This window comes from Sarcophilus harrisii, chromosome 2 (genome assembly GCF_902635505.1).
Source record: "Sarcophilus harrisii chromosome 2, mSarHar1.11, whole genome shotgun sequence".
Lineage (NCBI taxonomy): Eukaryota > Metazoa > Chordata > Mammalia > Dasyuromorphia > Dasyuridae > Sarcophilus > Sarcophilus harrisii.
Genome location: NC_045427.1, coordinates 335,682,621 through 335,702,843, shown reverse-complemented (window position 1 = coordinate 335,702,843; position 20,223 = coordinate 335,682,621). Strand labels below are relative to the sequence as shown.

The 20,223-nt window shown below is 32.8% G+C and overlaps 1 protein-coding gene across 5 annotated transcripts in view; it reads left to right on the top strand.

Moving 5' to 3' along the window:
• Nucleotides 1–20,223, top strand: part of LRFN5 (leucine rich repeat and fibronectin type III domain containing 5) — a 192,897-nt gene that overhangs the window by 63,749 nt on the left and 108,925 nt on the right. For 4 of the 5 annotated variants that reach the window (XM_031952919.1, XM_031952918.1, XM_031952915.1 and 1 more), the window contains exon 3: nt 3,706–3,812. The exons of the other annotated variant lie outside the window; for it this stretch is intronic. The gene's annotated coding sequence lies outside the window, so the exon portion shown is untranslated. The remainder of the gene's footprint in view (nt 1–3,705; nt 3,813–20,223) is intronic. 5 annotated transcript variants of the gene reach the window in all.

The following is a 20,223-nucleotide window of genomic DNA, read 5'->3' as shown; positions in this document are numbered from 1 at the left end:
AGAGAGAGAGAAAGAGAGAGTGAGACAGAGACAGAGACAGAGAGTACAGGTATAAGTTGATATGAAGGGATAAATTGATATTGAAGGGATTATCTAAAAACAAAGAGTGAGAAAGAGTTTTGCACTGGGAGAAAATGGAAGGGGGCTATAGAATTAACTCACATGAAGAAGTGTGGAAGGCTTATTACAGAGAAAGGTGGGGTGAGCATTGCTTGAATCTTACTTTTATCAGAATTGGCTCAAAAAGAAAATAACATACACACTTGATGGGTATAGAATCGATTTTACACTATTTGGAAGTAGAAGAGGAAAGGAATAAGAAAGAGGGACTAATGGAAAGAAGAGAGAATTGGGGGAGGGGAGGTCAGAAGTAAAACACTTGTGAAGAAGGACAGGGCAAAAAGTATGAGAAAGAAGGATAAACAAGAGAAAAACAAGATGAACAGAAATAGTCATCATAATTGTAAATGTGAATGAGAGGAACTCACTTGTAAAACAGATAGCAGAATGGATCAAAAAGCATAATCCTAGAATATGTTATTTACAAGAAATGCATTTGAAGCACAAAGACAAAAGTAGTAAAGGAAGAGACTGGAGCAGGATCCACTAAGATTTAGGTGAAATAAAAACAAACGAACAGAAGTAATAATCATGAACTTAGACAAAGAGAAAGCAAAAGATAGATCTAATTAAAAGAGATAAGCGGTGAGACTACATTTTCCAAAAAGATATATACAATAAAGCAATATCAGTACTAAACATATGTACAACAAATAGTATAACATCTAAATTTTTAAAGGGGAAATAAAGTGAATTAGAGGAGGAAATAAACAATAAAACTATTAATTAATTTCCTTAATCAAAAGAATGAAAAAACAGATCAAATTGTGAAATATCTCTTTGGAAAAACAACTGACTTGGTAATCAGATTTAACTAATTTAAGAATTATTGAACTGTCTGAAGAGCACAACTTAGCATTCCTCTCTCAAAACCAGAAAAATGTAACCAAAAATAAACAAAATGAAGTTAAGGAGGTGAATAGAAGTTTAGAAAACTTAGATATGCTAGACATCTGGAGAAAATTGAGTGGAAATACAAAGTAGTACATGTTATTTCAGTAGTACATGTTATCTACACAAAAAGTTGATCATGTATTAGGGCATAAAAACCTCACAATCAAATGTAGTAAAGTTTTACTACAATATTAAGTGTGTATTTTTCATATCATAATGTGATAATTTTGTGATAAATTCATATGATATATGTGATATATAATATGTATATGTGTTATATAATAATGTGATATATTCAATGAAGTGAATAAAAAGTTAGATTAAAATTAATTGGAAACTAAATATTCTAACACTAAAGAATAAATAGATCAAAGAACAAATCATAGAAATAATAAATTAATTAAAGAGAAAGACAAAAATGGGACAACATAACAAAAGCTGTATTTAGGGAAAAAATTGTGTGTCTAAATACATACATCAATAAAATAGAGAAAGAGCAGATCAACAGATTAGACATGCAACTAAAAAAAAGGTTGAAAAAGGAACAATTAAAAATCCCCAGTTAAAATTTCAATCTTGAAAATCAAAAGAGAGATTAATAAAATTGAAAGTAAGAAAAGCATTGAATCAATACAAGAAGCTATTCATGTAAAAAAAATAGCTTTAAAATAGACACCCCATTGGTTAATTTGATAAGAAAAAGAAAAAGAAAGAAGAAAACCAAAATTATCAATATAAAAATCGAAAGTGAATTCATTTCTAAAAATGAAGAAATTAAAGCAACAATTCAATCCCATTTTGACATCTTTATTCTATTGAAGAAAATTTGAATTTTCTGACAATTGAAGAAAAATGAATAAAAAAAATCAAAACTTACCAGTTTAACAGATGAGGAAATAGAATACTTAAATAACCTTATCGTAAAAAAAAGAAAAAAAAGCTTTTGAAGAAGCCATCAATGAACTCTTAAGAAAAAATCTCCAGGAGCAGATGGATTCACAGGTGAATTCTACCAAACATTTACAGGACAATTAATCTCAAATAAATTATATAAACTAATAGGTAAAATGGACAAAGAAAAAAATCTTGTCAAATTCCTTTTACAACATAAATATGGTGTTGATAGCCAATTAGGAAAAGTCAAAACAAAGACAACTATAGACTAATTTCCCTAATGAATATTAAATGCACAAATTTTAAATTATATACTAGCAAGGAGATTATGATAATATAACACAAGGATCATATACTATAACCAAGTGGGATTTGGATCAGGAATGATGGTGCAATTCAATATTAGAAAAACTGTCAGCATAATTTATTGTATTAATAACAATACAATAAAAAGCATAGGATTATTTCAATAGATGCAGAAAAAGTTTTTCATAAAAGGCAACACCCATTCCTATTAAAAGCACTAGAATGCATAGTAATGAATGGAGTTTTCCTTATCTATCTAAAACACTAGCAATCATTATTTATAATAGGGATAAGTTAAATGTCTTTCCAATAAGATCGGGGTGAATGAGGATGTGCATTATAACCACTATTGCTCAGTATTGTATTAGAAATACTAGCTGTAGCAATAAGAGAAGAAAAAGAAATTGAAACAAAATAGATGAGGAACTATTTGCAGATGATGTGATACTTTACTCAATGACTCCAAGAGAATATACTTAATATTCTTAATCTCTTAATATTACGTAATAATATGTAATAAAGACTACTTGAAAAAATTAACAACTTTAGTAAAGTTGAAGGATATAAAATAAATTCACTTGAGTCATCAACATTTCTACATATTACCAACAAAATCCATGAGGTAGCTATGGAAAGAGAAATTATATTTAAAATAGCTGCAGACAATATAAAATACTTGGGACTCAACCACTAAGACAATCCCAAGAACTATGCAAACACAATTACAAAACACTTTTCCCACAAATAACATTAGATAGATAGGCTGAGCCAATTTAATAAAAAAGGCAATTTTACTTAAATTAATTTACTTACTACCATATCAATCTTCTAAAATTTTTTTTGTTTTATAGAGCTTGAAAAAAATAATAACAAAACTCATCCAGAAGAACAAAGGTCAAGAATATCAAAGGAATTAATTTTTTTTTAAATATGAAGGAAGGTAGCCCAGACGAATTAGAATTTAAACTATTACAAAGTGATAATCATCAAAACTAATTGATACTGGCTAAGAAATAGAGGAGTATGCCAGTAGAATTAATTAGGTACATAATACACAATAGTATCTCATCATGGTAATATAGTATTTAATAAGAAAGAGCCAAGCTGTTAGGACTAGAACTTTTGTAAACTAGAAATTTAGTATTTGACAAAAAACTTCTGGGAAAACTGAACAACACTATGGCAGAAATTAGCTATGACCTGAGTGAGCCCTGTAAAATTGTGTAAAATCACAAAAAACTATGTCTCCTTTGATCTACAAAGCCAAATGTCTTGCATCCTCTCCAGATAAGCTTTCTTGGGAGAAGTCACAACCCCATGCAAGATTTCACATTTACTTGAGATTTCCCTTAGACTCATACATAAAATGGATCTTCAAAAAATGACTTTTTGAAGATCACTTCTTCCTTGAGAATGATATGCCGCCAAGAGAATCCCTCTTAGTGTTTCTTTAACAATGAAGCTTTTTTTTTTTTTTTTTTTTTACCATAGTCTCTGGGTTTAAAGTGAATTCCTTCGCTCAGAACTTGTGCTTTGGAGAGAAGGAACCCCACTCATTCCTGCCTAACCTCTTCATCAGCACCCTCATCCCTCATCAGGTATAGATCAACATTTTATACTATATCAAGGTAATGTCAAGATAGGTACATGATTTAAACATAAAGGGTGCTACCATAAACAAAGTAGGAGAGCAAGGAATATTTTACCTCTCATATTTGTGGAGTAATGAGGAATTTATTACCAAATAAGAGATAAGAACATTACAGGATATAAAATGGGTAATTCTAATTATATTAAATTAAAAAGGTTTTATGTAAATAAAATCAATCTAATTGATTTTAAGGAATTTTCCAAGAAGGAAAACTTCAAACTCAAAATTACTTTTCCCTCCAGCAGATATTTCTGAAAAAGGCTTCATTTCTCAAATATATAGAGAACTGAATCAAATTTATAACAATCCACATCATTTTCCACTTGATAAATAGTCAAAGGATATGAACAATTTTCAGATCAAGAAATCAAAGCTATCTGTAGTTATATAAAAGTGCTTTAAATCACTATTGATCAGAGAAATGCAAATTAACAACTTTGAGGTACCACCCCACACCTATCAAATTGGATTAAATGACAAAAAAAGAAAACAATGAATTTTGGAGGAGATAGGGGAAAACTGGGACATTAATGCACTGTTGATGAAATTGGAAACTGAATCAACCATTTTAGAGAGTAATTTGGAATATGTCCAAGAGACATATGAAACCATTCATACTCTTTGATGCAGCAATACCACTATTTGATCTCTATCTAAAAGATACTTTGAAAAAGGGGAAAGGACCAACATTTGCACAAGAAATCTTTAGAGCAGCTCTTAGAGTGGCAAAGAATTGGAAACAGAGGTAAAGTCCCTCATTTGGGGAATGGATAAAGAGGAATATAATAATATTGTGATATAAAGAATGATCAGCAAGATAATTTCAGAAAAAACTTGGAAAAACATAAAAATTTATGCTAAGTGAAGTGAATCGAATCAGAACATTGTACACAGAATTATCCAGAAAGAACTTTCTATAAAGAAATAGCCACATTGTAGGATGAGCAACTGTGAATGATGTAGATATTCTCAGCAATACAATGATCCAAAATAATTCCAAATGACTCATATAGAAAAATGCTGTTCACATCTAGAGAAGGAACTGATGGACAATCTGAATGCAGATTAAAGCATACTATTTTTCCTTTTGTTTTTTTCCCCCTTTTTTATGGTTTGTTTCCTGTCACAACATGACTAATAGGGAAATATGTTTTGCATGATTATAAATATATAAAATGCATATCTAACTGCTTACTGCTTTAGGATAAGGGGAAAGAGAGAAATTGGAATTGAAAAATCTTTTAAAAATGAATATTCAAAATGATTTTTACATGTAAATTGAATAATACGAGACATTATTATTTTTTAAAAAGGATATTAACACCTTGTATGTATTATGGAAATCTAGGCAAAGATCAGAGACTTTGTAATAGTGTCTCCTTACTTTGGAGATTCTGAAACATGTTTCTCCTTTTTCTTGAAATAATAACATTAAATGGAAGTACCTTTGAGAGAATATAGCATGTGAAGACATTTTATAATTAATTCTGGTCAGCTAATCACATGATAAAAAGTAAAATCTTAGATTAAAAAACAAAACAAAACAAATAATTATCAGTCTTAGCCTCTCTCTTTGCCTTAGTATGCCCGGGATAGTAAGTGGAAATGAAACATAACTTTGTGAGATTACTGGTCCACAGGAATCCTCAGCATCCTTTTTCTTCCAAAGTTCAGATTTGCAGCCATTGATATTTTGAGGAGCATTGGCTTTTGGAACTGATCTTTAGAAACTCAGCTACTGCTAAGAATGAGGCTCATTTGGCAGTCATGCTGCAACTAGATATGAATTTGGTAATACAGACGCTATGCATGAAGACTTTAATCTTCTCCCCTCAGAAACTGAGGTGGTATCCAGGGAAGTATGTCCCTGAGGTTTTATATAGAGAGAAATATTTGTAGATATGCCACTGAATCTTTGAGGAAAATATTCTTTTGTAAAAACTAATCTAAGGTTAAGTGGTTAAATGAAGTTAGGAATTCAAGATAGATTTCCTAACAAAGGGGGAAAATACAGACAGTGGGAGATCAAGTTGATGGCATTAAAGAAAAAAAAAGTTCTCAAACATGCTAGCATATAACTTTAAGATGGAAATGTAGCATAATAGGGTCAGATTGTGTATAAGAAAAATATAGCCATTGAAATTAAATTATTATTCATTAACCAACAAGTTTATGTACATTAAATACTACTAGACCCTACTATTATGCATTAAAACTTCTTGATCTAACTTCTTGATCTAACACATTTAATCTTATTCCTTTGACTTTCAATTACTTGCTGAATATATTTTACTTGAAATATTCAGATAGATGATGATGATAATGAACATGCTGATGGCAATGGTGACAATAATAATGACAGCAACAACAATGATGATAATAGGTAAATAAGGTAAATAGAATAGTTAAAATATTACTCTGAAAAATTCCTTTTTTTTTTTTGGTGTGTATACTGATCCGTTGGTATTATTTCCCTCAGGATCAGATCTTATTGTTTACCAAAATAGAGTATTTGGAGCTATCTATTAATATTATTAAAATTTTACTATCAGGACAAAAAAAAGTGAGTGATAGTTTAAAATGTATGGGTCCAGAGTTGATTCAACATGGTAAGGAAGTGAAGTGCCATAGATTAATAGGATCATATCCAATTAAATATGATGCTGAAAAGCAAGAACTGTATCACTTTTGAATTTCTAGACTGCAGATTGTCTGGACATAGTAGATTCTTAATATAGTTGTTATTTGATTGATTGATATTAAAAATCTCAATTAATAGATTTAACATATGTTTTAACATGTATCAGAATGCCTGCCATCTAGAAGAGGGAATGGGGGAAGGAGAGGAAAAATTGGAACAGAAGATTTTGCAAGGGTCAATGTTGAAAAATTAGCCATACATATGTTTTGTAAATAAAAAGCTACAATAATAAAAAAGAGAAAAAAAGTCTTAAGTGAAAAAAGTATTATTAAAATTTACAAGAAGGATGTTGTCCTCTGCTCTGAATAAATCCAAGGCTATGCCAAGAAACTTGCTGACCTTCCTGTTTAATAAACATTTCAAAAAATGCAAATGTGATTTACTTAACTGATTCTAAAAACCTAAAATTTTCCTAGATCATAAATAGCTACCTTTTAAGCTTGAATTTATTTTATATTACCCTGCACGAAGATGAATGAATTAAAAAAATTAAGTGCCTACCAAATAGTAGTCACTCTGATAGAAAACTATCCCTCCATTCCAAGAGTTTACATTTTAATAAGAAAGAGGCGATACATATACATAATTAGTGGCCAGATTTGTGGCCAGAGGAAGCAGTTTTAGTGTGTAGGTTCACAACAATTTTGAGCAGTGCCTTAGGAAGTTGGTTGTCACAATGACAGTTTTTACAAAAATTATTCTATTTTCAGTTTCAAATTCTGTCCCTTCCACCTCCCTTTGCCCATCCATCAAATGATTGATTTGAATACTGTTTTCATCCCAGGAAAGAGATTGAAAGTATAAGTTATTAGTTTATCTCCTTCTATTTTCTGTTTATATATCTTATAAGTAATTTTATCCCTAGAGAGATTAGAATCTATTCTATTATTAAATGTTTCTGAGAATTTGAATCTTTCCTTATGTCTGTGATCCAAGTGATATATATTGTCTCTCCCCATGAATACTATACTATCCTATTGGACTCTTGTCCATGACTTATTAAAATGTTTAATTTCTAAATGCCCAGATAGCTATCTTTATTTGTAATCCAGAGCTTTTGGTGGTCCTTTTTCCTTATTCTGACTTACTTTCCTCTTAGTCAAGATGAAATTTGTAAGCACCATCTTTTTGTTGTTGCTGTTATTAATAAAGATCCCTTTACAAACACATTCTGATAATTGTTTTACAATGACCCTTCCTTTAAAGACATGAATTCATTTGCTTCCACATAAACTCAGATTTAGGCATGGAAGGAATTTTAAAGATAATCTAGTACAATACCCTCATTTTATATATAAGAAACTGAAATCCAAAGAAATTATATACCCAACCAATATTGCATAGGTAGAAGAGTCAGTTTTAAAATTATTTCTTTTAAAAAAAATCACAAATTCATCACTCCTTCTAATTTATCATATTGCTTCTTAGATTTTATGACCAATATTAATTTATTAGGCAGCGAGGTGATGAAGTGAATAGAGTTCGAGGCCTGCAGTTAGAAAGACCTGAGTTCAAATTTGGCTTCAGACACTCAATTTCTTATCTGTAAAATGAATTGGAAAAGGAAATGGCAAACTACTTCAGAATTTTTGCCAAAACTCTAAATGGGAGCATGATGAATTGGACATGACTGAAATGTCTGAACAACAACAACAAAAAACAAATTAACATCAATAAATTACTTTATTGAACATTGATCAAAATCTTTTCTATAACTTTGTTGTTACTTTAATTGACAAATTAGAGTTTTCTCTCAAATTGTTTTAAATATTTTTGTTAATTTTCTGGATAGTTTGTCTATTAGATATTTACTAGAGATAATTGGTACAAAGGATTCTCACTCTTGTCCATCCCCAAATATCTTCCCATTTCACTGATGAAGAAAGTTTTCAAATAAGGAGAATACCCGTACCAATGAAAATCAGAAGCTGTCCTATCACAGATAATCTTATCATGTTGCCTAAGAAATCAAGATTTTCATAGAGTCACATATCTAGAATGTTTCCAAAATGAGACTTGAACTCATGTTTTCCTTATCTTGGGACTGTCGTTTTATCCACTAAACTATATTGTCTTTCTTTTCTTCTTTTTTTTTCTGAATTCTCATTATTCATTATTTGTTACTGCAAGATGATATTCTCTTATGTTTATTCATAATGATTTGATTAATTCATTCCTAATCGTTTTTCCTTCAAAAAATGATGATTGGGAGTATTTTAATATACTTTCAACTTTCTTTTTGTCTTTGATAGGCTCAAGATAAATACCTACTAGTGGAATTCCCAAGTCAAATGATAATGATATTTAGCTTAAGGATTATGGTTATTATTACTATTTTGTGTGTGTGTAATATTAAATTATTTCCCAGAATGGCTTAATCAATTCACAGTTTTATTATTATACATCTGTCTATCTATATCCACTCCAATGGTGACACCTTGTTGGATATTAAGAGTAAGGTTCGTTCTGAGGAAATGCCCCTTTTCTTGCAGATCTGGGAGAGAGGTGGGCTATTGAGGAGACTATAGACATGTACTGAATGACTATCTATCCATCGGCAGTGGGGTAATAGCTCAACTAAAAGAGTCTTAGAGATCGCCTAAAAAAAGTTCCCTATAGTTCCTAGTATAGCAAGTTGGGGATAGGAATCTAAGACTATTTTGTTCTCTCATGTTCAACTCATCCATAACCCTATTTGTAGTTTTCATGGCAAAGATACTGGAATTTTTTTCCATTTCCTTCTCTATCTAATTTTATAAATGTGAAAACAGAGGCAAACAGGATTAAGTACTTTCCCAGGGTAACACAGCTAGGAATCCTGAGGGTCTCCCCTCCTAGACTGATTTTTTTTGGATTAGGTAAAAGAGACCATTCTCTGCCTCATTTTTTATCTAGTCTTAATCAGAGATTGGATGTTGCCTCAGTCAAATTGAGACCTGTTAAAAATCTTAGCTTAAAAAGACCTAGGTCTCCCATTACATCCAGGGTTATCTCCAGTTATCCTGATCTATATTTTGCCACTGGACCCAGATATCTCTGGAGGAGAAAGTGAAACTGATGAGCCTTCTCACTTAAATCTAATTCATTTGCATGTCATGGCATCACCTCCCTGATGCAGTGGTCCTCTTCAAAAATGAAGGACAAAGAAAAACAACTCTCTCCAATAAATATCATATAAGTCTTTTGTCATATTTAAGATTTTTGCTTAATTTAAAGAAAAATCTCAACATTGTTTTAATTGCATCTCTCTAACTATTAATGATTTTAACATTTCATGTATTTCTTCACAGTTTGCAATTATTCTTTTAAGAGCTATTTGTTTATACACTGAAAGAGATGCTTATAATCCCTATTACTGGAGGTGAGGTCTGGGAGTTATTGCTGAGGGATAACTTGTAATAAAGAATTTGGAATTGTAGTAGAGCTAAAGCTGGCCTATTTGTCCATACTAAGTCTAGCACTACTATAGCAAGCGAGCCTCTGAAATCAGAGGACTGCCAGATTGTTTAAGGAGAGGAAAATCAATTCAAGTCAGAAGAACAGAACATTTTAAAGCTTCCATGATAATCAATATTGGATTCAGATTTGTTAGTGGCTATGGTACTTCCATGTTGGGAGAGATAGACATAATAAATAAAACAAAACTCATTGTCTATTATGAGTTTATATATTTTTGCTAATTTTTGTTCATCAGAATTTTATCACAGTTAAATTATACATCTTTTAATCATACATTTCTTTACTTATTTATTGATTTTTGTTGTGCAAAAAATTTCATTCTATCTCTCTTTAATTTGATTTTTTTTTGAAATTAGTGACTTTTATCTTTTTTTGACTACCTCTATCCCTTATATGGCTAAGAATTCTACTTATAGCTATAGTTGCAAAAACATTTTCTTCCATTTTCTTCTACTTTTTAAAAACAAATTAATTTTTTTGTGTCTAGATACTTTATCCATTGGGAACTTATTATGATTTATCATGTATCAACCTTTTTCCAGAGTTCAATTCAGAAAAGATAAAACAGTATTGGGTTTTATTTTTCTCAAAAGCAGGCTTGGATTCATGTAGAACTCTTGTTGGAACTGAGCTCATCAACAAGTTGGGTGATGGAGATTATAAAGCCATAAAACAAGGAAATTTCTCTGTCTCAGGATATCTAAACTATTGTCAGTCAAGATTACAGTCTCCATAAAGCAAGGAAATACCTCTTGACTCAGAATTTCTGTGAAAGCCTAATTTTTTCTTGGTTGCTGACAGAGCAAGAGGAGTTCAGGTTCACTCAGAGATCATCACAAAGGATTATTAGTATGTCAGATATTCAGATCATCTTTTCTGTCCAGTTCAGGGTTTTGGCCTTCTTCAGGTTATGAAGGACTTAACTGGGTCCCACCCATGTAAGTTCCTGGCCTAAATATATTTTTTGGCAAATTATTTTCCTGATTTCTTAGTACTTATTATCAAATAGAAAGTCCTTTACCTAGTTACATATGTTCTTGGGTTTATCACACATTGGCCTACTGAGTATAAACGTTCTTATCCCACTAATCTTTTTCTTTAAAACTATGTCCAAATATATTTGCTGATTATGGCTTTAAAATACATTTTGAGGTCTGCAATTTTTTCCTTAATTCCATTTGTGGTTGTTGTTATTATCCCAGTGTAGCCAATAAGAACTTATTATTTTCCTCTTTATTTGTCAAGCATTGTGTTACTTAATCACTGAGTATTCTTGTATAGGGGGAAAAAACCTAACAAAACCCAACTATCCTTTATCTTAAGAAACTCACAATGTAATGAGAATGGGAACAATATTCAAACTCAATTTTATTGTTGGACACAGACAGGATTGATCAGAATTATAGAGAGAGATCTTTAAGGAATACTGGGAAAGACTTCTTCAAGAAGGTAAAATTTTACTTGGGAACTGAAAAAAAAAACTAGTGAAGTAAATGGATAGACCTGAGAAGGGAGAAAAGCCCAGGCATGAGGTACAATTAATAAAAATGAGATGGAGTGTCTTATGTGAAGAGCAAGTTGTTGTCTTTCATACTGGAAGAGGATCAAAATATCATCACTATATTAGAATCAAGTTACAGTGTGTCCAACTGTGGTTGATCAGATCAAGTCAGTCATAGAGTATGAGGAGGAGAGAAAGATGTAAGAAGAGTGAAAAGAGAGGAAGAAGGCAAGTTGTGAAGAACTTTAGAAGCCAAAATGAAAATTTGATATTTGATCCAGAGATAATAAGAAGCCACTGGAGTTTATTGAATAAGGAAAACTTCCAATTAGACTTACTGAGTGGAAGATGGACTGGAGTGAGAAGGGACAACACAGAGGAAAGCCAGCAGGCTTTTGCAATAGTCCACATATAATAAAATGATGAGGTCTTATATATATATATACTATAAAGAAAAAACTTTTTCTACTTTAATAGAAGGTGGAGAGTTCCCAGGGGTAAATTATATCCAAAAGAGTAGAAACACAAGGACCCTGAAAAGGAGATTTTATGTTAAAAAATTAGAATGAGGAAGGACAAAGGATAGTAATTGGGAACTGAATCTGTGATATAGTCCAGAAGGTAATTGTTGGGGTATAGTTGGATTCATATACATTCCCTCACTTTAACAGATATTCATTTCATTAGGCAACTTATAATGGTTTAAAGTATTTCTAAGTGTTAGGAGAAATGGGAGAAAGCTGCAGTGGGGGAACAACAAGAAGTAGAAGAGGCTTTTGGAATCAGTACAAGGCCAAGAAGTTCTTCAATTCAGTCCATAGGCTAAGGTTCAACTGCTATTTTTTAAAATAGGTTCCCATATCTCACACTAGATTATTTCAATAAAGAGGATTAACTAAACATTGCTAGATACAACATTTATGAAATATATATGTTTACAATAAATTTTTTAAAATTTTAAAATAAATGATTTTAAGATAAAATTTTAAACTTCTTAAACTGTGGTTCATGACTGCATATGGGATCCTGTAACTGAATGTAGGGGTCACAAAATTATGAATTATTATCAGTGAATATGATGTGGTGTGAGAATTGGGGTGGGAGATCCCCTCTGGTCAGAGGTGCAGGTCCTATGCAAAATAATTCACAAATCTGAAATCTGTGTGGCTGTTGGAATCCTAGTGTTAACTCAACTTGAAACAAGGGACTAAGTGCAACTGATAGAAACAATGCTTGTATTCACACCTTTAAAGAGCTCATATAAGCAAGAAGTATTTAAGTACTCATTGGAGTTTACACATTTGGGAGATTTCAGGGATTAGTATGAGGTATCTGAATTCACACCTCCCTTGAAGCTCTCAGGGCCAGAGAGCACTCTGGGAGAAAACCCATAATCCCTCTCTCTCAGAAGAGATCCTATATAAGAAACAGAGGCTCTCTCGGGGAATTGAGCTGAAAACACTGAGAGAAGAGTTCAGCTGAATTAGATTGGAGAAGGGAGCATCAGTTCAGTTGAGGAGAAACACTCTCTCAGAGGCACAACCAGATTCAGCACTCTGGGAGATTGAGAGCCAGAAGCCCTCTCTTGGAAGCAAGAGAAATTCATTCCATCTGGAGGCTGAAGAAAGCAGAGGCAAAGGACAAAGCTGCAAGAGCTCTTAGAACCAAGGAGAGAGCTCAGAAGTAGAAGCAAGGGACAATCTGCAAGAGCTCTTGGAACCAAGCAGAGAGATAGGCCTCTGAGCTAACCAGGCCAGAGGAAAGAGACAAGAATTGGAAGGAGAAAATAAATGTTTGCATTTTATTAGCTGGCTGCATTTTGGGTGATTATTTACTTTCAACTGAAACTAAGGCTGCCTCCAGAAAACCTCCCCAAGAAACCCTCTCCCCCAGAGAGAACTCATATTTTAAAGAAGAAAAAACACAACATGTGGCAAAAAGGGATTTATTGGCATTGAGAAGCCAGTAGGAAGATAAACTTCTTAGTGGGCAAAAGGTCTTTATAGGAAGATAGCACAGGTTAACACGGAGAATATCTTCACCAGTGGGAAAAAGTCCTGGGAGGACAGCTTGCTAGGAAGACAGCTTCCTTGGCAAACATAATCCTGTTTAGGACTTCTGTGAAGATTTAAGGTTCAGAGTTGTCTTTTATTAGTTTTCTGGGGCTTCAATTCAACTCAAAATTGAATGAGATTACTTCATTGGGAATTTGAGTTAATGTTGACAATGCTTTGGGCCTAGATCTCCAATTGAAAAGAAATTATTTATCTTGGGAATTTGAGCTACTGGGAGTGGTTCCAGATTAATCTTCAACTCAATATAGAGGGTGTGACCATATCCCTGGCCTCAATCTCCAAATGAATGAGACTACCCAATTGGGCTCCCTGATGGTGGGTTTTTTTCAGAGGAGAGTTTGAGACTCAGGAACTTCCCCCCCCCCAAAGAGGGACAAAGCCTCAAGGCCCCCCAAAAGTCAAAGGGAACATAATTTACATCAGAACTGAGTTGGGGAAAGTTACAAGTGTAGATCCATGTTTTAAGGAAGATCACTTTAACAGACGACTGGGGAATAGGACAGTTAAAGGAAAAGGGAGAGCAGCTAGCAGACTATTATAATAGGTCAAGAAGAGTCAGGTAATAAAGGCCTGCACCAGGAAAGTGGCAGTGTCAAAAAAAAAAAAAAAAGAATGTATATTTGAGAATTATTATAAAGATAAAATCAACAGGTATTGGCAGTAGATTGGCTATAGAATGGGGAAGGGAGTGAGAAATATTGATAAATCAAGCAAATGGTGATGCTTTGAATGCTGTAGATAAGTTCACTTCCTTTGGCAATATACTTTCTAGGGATGTTCACATTAATGAGTTCGACACATGCATTGCCAGAGCTAGCTCAGTGTTTGGAAGTTTGTAACTACCAAACTGAAGGTCTACAGAGCCATTGTGTTGACCTCATTGTTGTATGCCTGTGAAACCTAGACAGTATACCAGCACCTTTCCAGAAAATTGAACTGTAGGAAGCTTCTGAAGATCACTTAGCAGGACAAGATACCAGACACTGCAATCCTTTTTCAAATTAAACTGCTAAAGAATCAAACTCTACTGCAAAGAAGACAATTCTGCTAAACTGGTTACATTGTTCTAACACCAAATGTATGCTTGCCAAAGCACTCACAAGATGATCAGAAAAAGTGATATAAAAATACTCTCAATGTCTCTCTTTAGAACTTTAGAATTGATTGTGACATGGAATATACTGGCATGGGACTACCAACATGTGTGTCCTCATTTGAGAAAATACTGTTCTCTATGAGCAAAGCAGAAATGAATTAGCTCAGAAGAAATGCAAGATGCACAAAGTTAGAGAATCCACTTAAATTAAATGTTCATGGGGACTATTTGTGTATGACCTGAGGCAGAACATTCCAATCATATTGGTCTGATCAGCCATACTAGGACACATTGTAATTTGATGCTAAAATAGTGATATCATTTTGTTCCTCTTTGAGAATGAAGGATAACAATCAAACAATATCTGTATTTTTGCTTGCCTTTGTGTAGTTCAAAGAGAGACAGAACAGAATAGAATACAATAGAAAACAATCTCTAGCTTCTCTTCCCATCCTTTTCCAAGGAAAACTTTAATTCTTGCTAGGAAGGGAAACCAGAGGATGGCCCTCTGTTCTTCTCAGAGAGAGAAATTCTGGGCTAAGATTATATTTATTTGCTTTCTTAAATATTATTAATTTAGAAAATGTGATTTTTAGATTCTGTCTAAATTCTTGACCATTATTTCTTCATGAAAAAAGGAGGACACACTTTACTTCATGCATCCAATGATAGATCACTTTCAGTGCCCATATCTGAGTTAGAAAATCTATGTTCATCTAGTAGACAGTCTCTTTTCCTTGATTTTTGCCTTCATTGTCAATGTCCATCAGTTCTTTCCACCTACTCATTAGAAAGTTCAACTAACTCTCTTCTGATCAATAAATCTGATAACAGCTCTTTGTTTTGTGGGGCTACTTTGTAAAAAACAAATTTACCAGTCTCTCAATAAATTGATTTGGATGAGTTTTCCATTGGCTGGCTAACATTTGTGTCCTTTAAATGCCAATATTTTTCAATAGAATTTTGTCTCATTCTTGAAGGTCTTGAAACTGTACTCTAACATCACAATATCTTTTTTTTTCCTGGCATAGCTGAGATGTTTTGAATATGAATTATTGCATCATCATCATCATTATCTCTTACATCTGAGGTACTAAAACACAAATTAATAAACAGGCATGGTTCTCATCTAAACATGAACAATATGATGTAAAGCTTGTTCCATACATAATTTCTGATGGAGCTGTATACACATATGTTGTATGTTTAAATGTAAAGCAGTTTACATGTCAAATGTTGTTCTGCTCTGCTTTGCTGACGTTATTTAAGCCTCTACTGAAGACTGAATACTAACATTATTCATTTAAGATATTCACAATAAGTCTGATCATCAGACCTAACATCAAACTATCATTTTATTTTGGTCATCTTTTGGGTCAATGATTATCAGCAAATACTATAATTTTGTCTCTTAACACTTTTTTTAAACTGACTATTTAAAGGCAAAGGGAAGAAATTCATGCAATTAATTATATGAAAATACATTGTAGTTAACAAATAATAATAAAAAAGTTTCAAACTTTGCAAATTCATTTGTAATAGACAAGGAGGGTGATAGTCTGACAATTGATATATTGGTCTCTGATCTTGGAAGAACTCAAAAAGGAGTTTTAAAAAATCAAGTAGAGGAAAAATTGAAAAGAAAAATGAGAGAGGAAAATCTCTCTCTCTCTCTCTCTCTCTCTCTCTCACACACACACACACACACACACACACACACACACACACGATTAAACAGGTTGGGAAAAAAGGCACCAAAAACACTAAAGAAAATGACACCTTAAAAAAGCAAAATAGACCAAATGGTATAGGAGGTACAAAAATCCAGTGAAGAGAATACCTTGAAAAGCATAACTGGGCCAAATGTAAAAAGAGGTACAAAAATTCACTGAAGAAAAGAACTACTTAAAAAGTAGAATTTGAAAGAAGAAAATAATTCTTTAAAAATTAGAGTTCAGCAAATGGAAGCTAATGGTTCAATGAGAAATCAAGAAACAATAAAACAAAAGAGTGAAAAAATAGAAGACAATGTGAAATATCTCATTGGAAAAACAGTTGATCTGGAAAATAAATCCAGGAGAGACAATTTAAAAGTTATTAAATTTGCTTAAAAGCCTCGATCAAAAAAAAAAGAGCTTAGTTATCATCTTTCAATATCATGCAAAATTGCACTGGTATTTTAGAATTAAAGGCTAAATTATAAATTGAAAGAATCCACTAATCACCTACTGAAATAGACTTCAAAATGAATACTCAGGAAAATTATAGGTAAATTCCAGAGCTCTCAGGTCAAGGGGAAAATATTGCCAAGCAGCCAGAAAGAAACAATTCAAGTATCATGGAACCACATTTAGGATAATACAAGATTTGGTAGTTTCTATTGCCTTATAGAAAAAGTCAGATGATCTTCAAATACAAAATTCAAGAAAAGCATAAAAAGGTAAACAAGAAAGGTGTGGTGTTCTTTTTCTTTAAAACAATATAATGGTTCTCTCTGGGAGCAAGTTTCTTGGGGAGGTTTTCTGGAGGCAGCTTTAGTTTCAGTTAAGAGTAATAATTACTCCAAATGCAGCCAGGTGCTAAAAGTTCAGATCTTTTATTGTGTCCTTCAATATAGCCTGGTTAGTTTTCTTAGAGGCCTCTCTCTCTCCTTGGTCCTAAGAGCTCTTGCAGCTTTGTCCTTTGCTTCTGCCTCTGCTTTCTTCAGACTCCAGCCAGCACAAAGGTGGAAGATGGAATGAATCTCTTGTGTCCTTGCCTGGGGCTGGGCAGCTTTCTGGAGAGCCTTTCAGACCAGCCTAGGTCTCAGTAGGGGAAGTACAGGAGCCCAGCCACCACAGTGGTGTGAGATGAAGTGAATCTGGTTACGCCTCTGAGAGTGGGCTTCTCCTGAACTGAACGATGCTCCCCTCTCAATCTTTTTAACTGAACTCCCCACTGAGCCTCTGTCCACTTCTTATATATGATCTCCCAAAAGTTGACTCCTCCCTCCGAGAGAGGGATTAAGGGAGGTGTGAATTCACAAAGTTACAAAGTTAACTTTTGTGAGTCTCCTATACTTGTGAACTCCAATGAGTACTTAAATATGAGCTCTCTAAAGGTGTGAACACAAGCATTGTTTCTATTAGTTCCACTTAATACCTTGTTTCTTCTGGCCCATAACATCTCCTTCTAAGATCAGATCAATCATACTGAACCATGCTAAATTAGATAATTATTGTCTCTATTGACTCTAATGACTTAATACTTCATAAGGATTCCAACAGAAAGGGAAATTATAAAGGACTTAATAAGGTTAAAGTGTTTACATTCCTACATGGGAAGCTGATGTTTTTAACCCATAAGAACTTTCTGATTATTAAGGCTTGTAGGAATATATCTATATATATATATATATATATATATATATATATATATATATATATATATACGTGTGTGTGTGTTTGTGTTTATCTATTTATATTTATACCTATATCTATATCTATTTATCTATCTATCTATCTACACAGAGAGATGGGGGAGCATGGACATGAGTTGAATGTGAAGGAATAATATCTTAAAAAACAAAAACAAAGGGTAAGAAATGCCCTGAAAAGGAAAGAGAGAGGTAGAATGGGGTAAATTACCTCACATAAAAGAAATAAGAAAGAGATCTTATAGTGGAGAAGAAGATGGCAAGGAATGCTTTAATCTTACTTTCATTAGAATTAGCTCAAAAAAAGAATAACATACACACATCTTCAGTTGATTATAGAAAAATCTATATTATCCTAGAGGAAAATAGGAGGGGAAGAAGATGGGAGAAAGGAGAGGGAGCTCATAGAAAGGAGGATGGTTTGGGGGAAATAGTAGTCAGAAGAGAAATTTTGAGGAAATATAATGTGAAAGAAGAGTGAAAATAGAATGAGTGAAAAATATAAAAGTATAATTAGCAATCATAACTGTGAAAACATTTTTGAAACAAGTTTCCCTGATACAAAGTCCTCAGCTCTCAAATATATAAAGAGATAAATGTGTAAAAATTAGAACCATTCCTCAATTAATAAATGATCAAAAGATATAAACAGTTTTCAGATGAATTAATCAAAGCTATCTATAGCCATATGAAAAAATGCTCTAAGTCACTATTGATTATAGAAATGCAAATTTAAATTTTTTTTGAGTTACTACCTAATGCCTATTAGATTGACTAACATTAGTACAGACAAGGAAAATGATAAATATTGGGGGAAATATGGGAAAATTGAGACAATAAAGTACTATTGGAGGAACTGATTCAACTATTGTGTAAAGTAATTTGAAAGTATGATCAAAATCAGGCAAACTCTTCAACTTAGCAATACCACTGCTAAGTCTGTGTCTGAAATGAGATTTTTAAAAAAGAAAAAGAAAAATGACTTATGTATACAGAAAATGTTTATAGCAACTCTTTTCAGACGGCAAAGAACAAGAAATTGAAGGGATATCTATTGTTTGAGGAATGGCTGAACAAGTTGTATTATATAATTGTGATGGAATGCTATTGTGTTATACGAAATGATGAGTTACATATTCTTAGAAAAACCTGGAAAGACTTACGTAAACTGATACAAAGTGAAGTAAATGGGACCAGGAGAAACCTACAGCAATATCATAAGTTGATTAACTGTGAATGATTTAGCTATTCTTAGCAATAGAATGATCTAGGAACCTCTGAAAGACTTATGATAAAAAATGCTATCCATCCCCACCTAAGGAACTCATGGAGTCTGAATATAATTGAAGCACATTTCATACACTTTATTTTTTCTTGAGTTTTCATTTTGGTCTATGTTTTCTATAAATGACTAATATATGTAGAGGGTGGAAGTCTGGAGAAGTATACTTGAAACAAGGATGCTTACAACAGATGTTAACTCAGTGGAATTGATGAGATGATGGTTCTCTAGTATACATATACATATACATATACTTAATACTTAGCATGGTGATGTAATGGGTTCTCTAGTTCACAGCTAATCAATGTGCTAAAATGATGTAATTATACCAAGGTATTTAAGGGCTGAGAAGGACTGGAAATGGGACATTCCATTTTTGACCATCCTCTTGGTGTCTCTCCTGCCTCCTGCACTCCTCCACTAAGATCAAGACTGGGTCAGACTGACAGATTGTCACAGACTGCAGGAGGAGATTGGGAGAGATGCAGACTGAGACTGGATCAGACTGTGACAGACACAGACTGTGAAGGAGACAGACTGTGAAGGAGACAATAAAAACTTTGAACTCTATTCCTGACATTCTCGTGGCTGTCTATTCTGCTGAGACCAAGGCCCATCTGGAGGACCTCCAGAAAGCTAGCCTAAACATTACAAATATGGAAATATGTTTTGCATGACTATACATCTATAACCCTTATCATTTTTACCTGCAATTAGGAAAAAATTAAAATATAAAGAAGGTTCTGTTGCCCAAGATTAAAAGTTTGATGGCAATTAAAAAAAAGTGTCATTTATTTTCTTTCTTGTAATCAGATGTTCTCTGAATTTA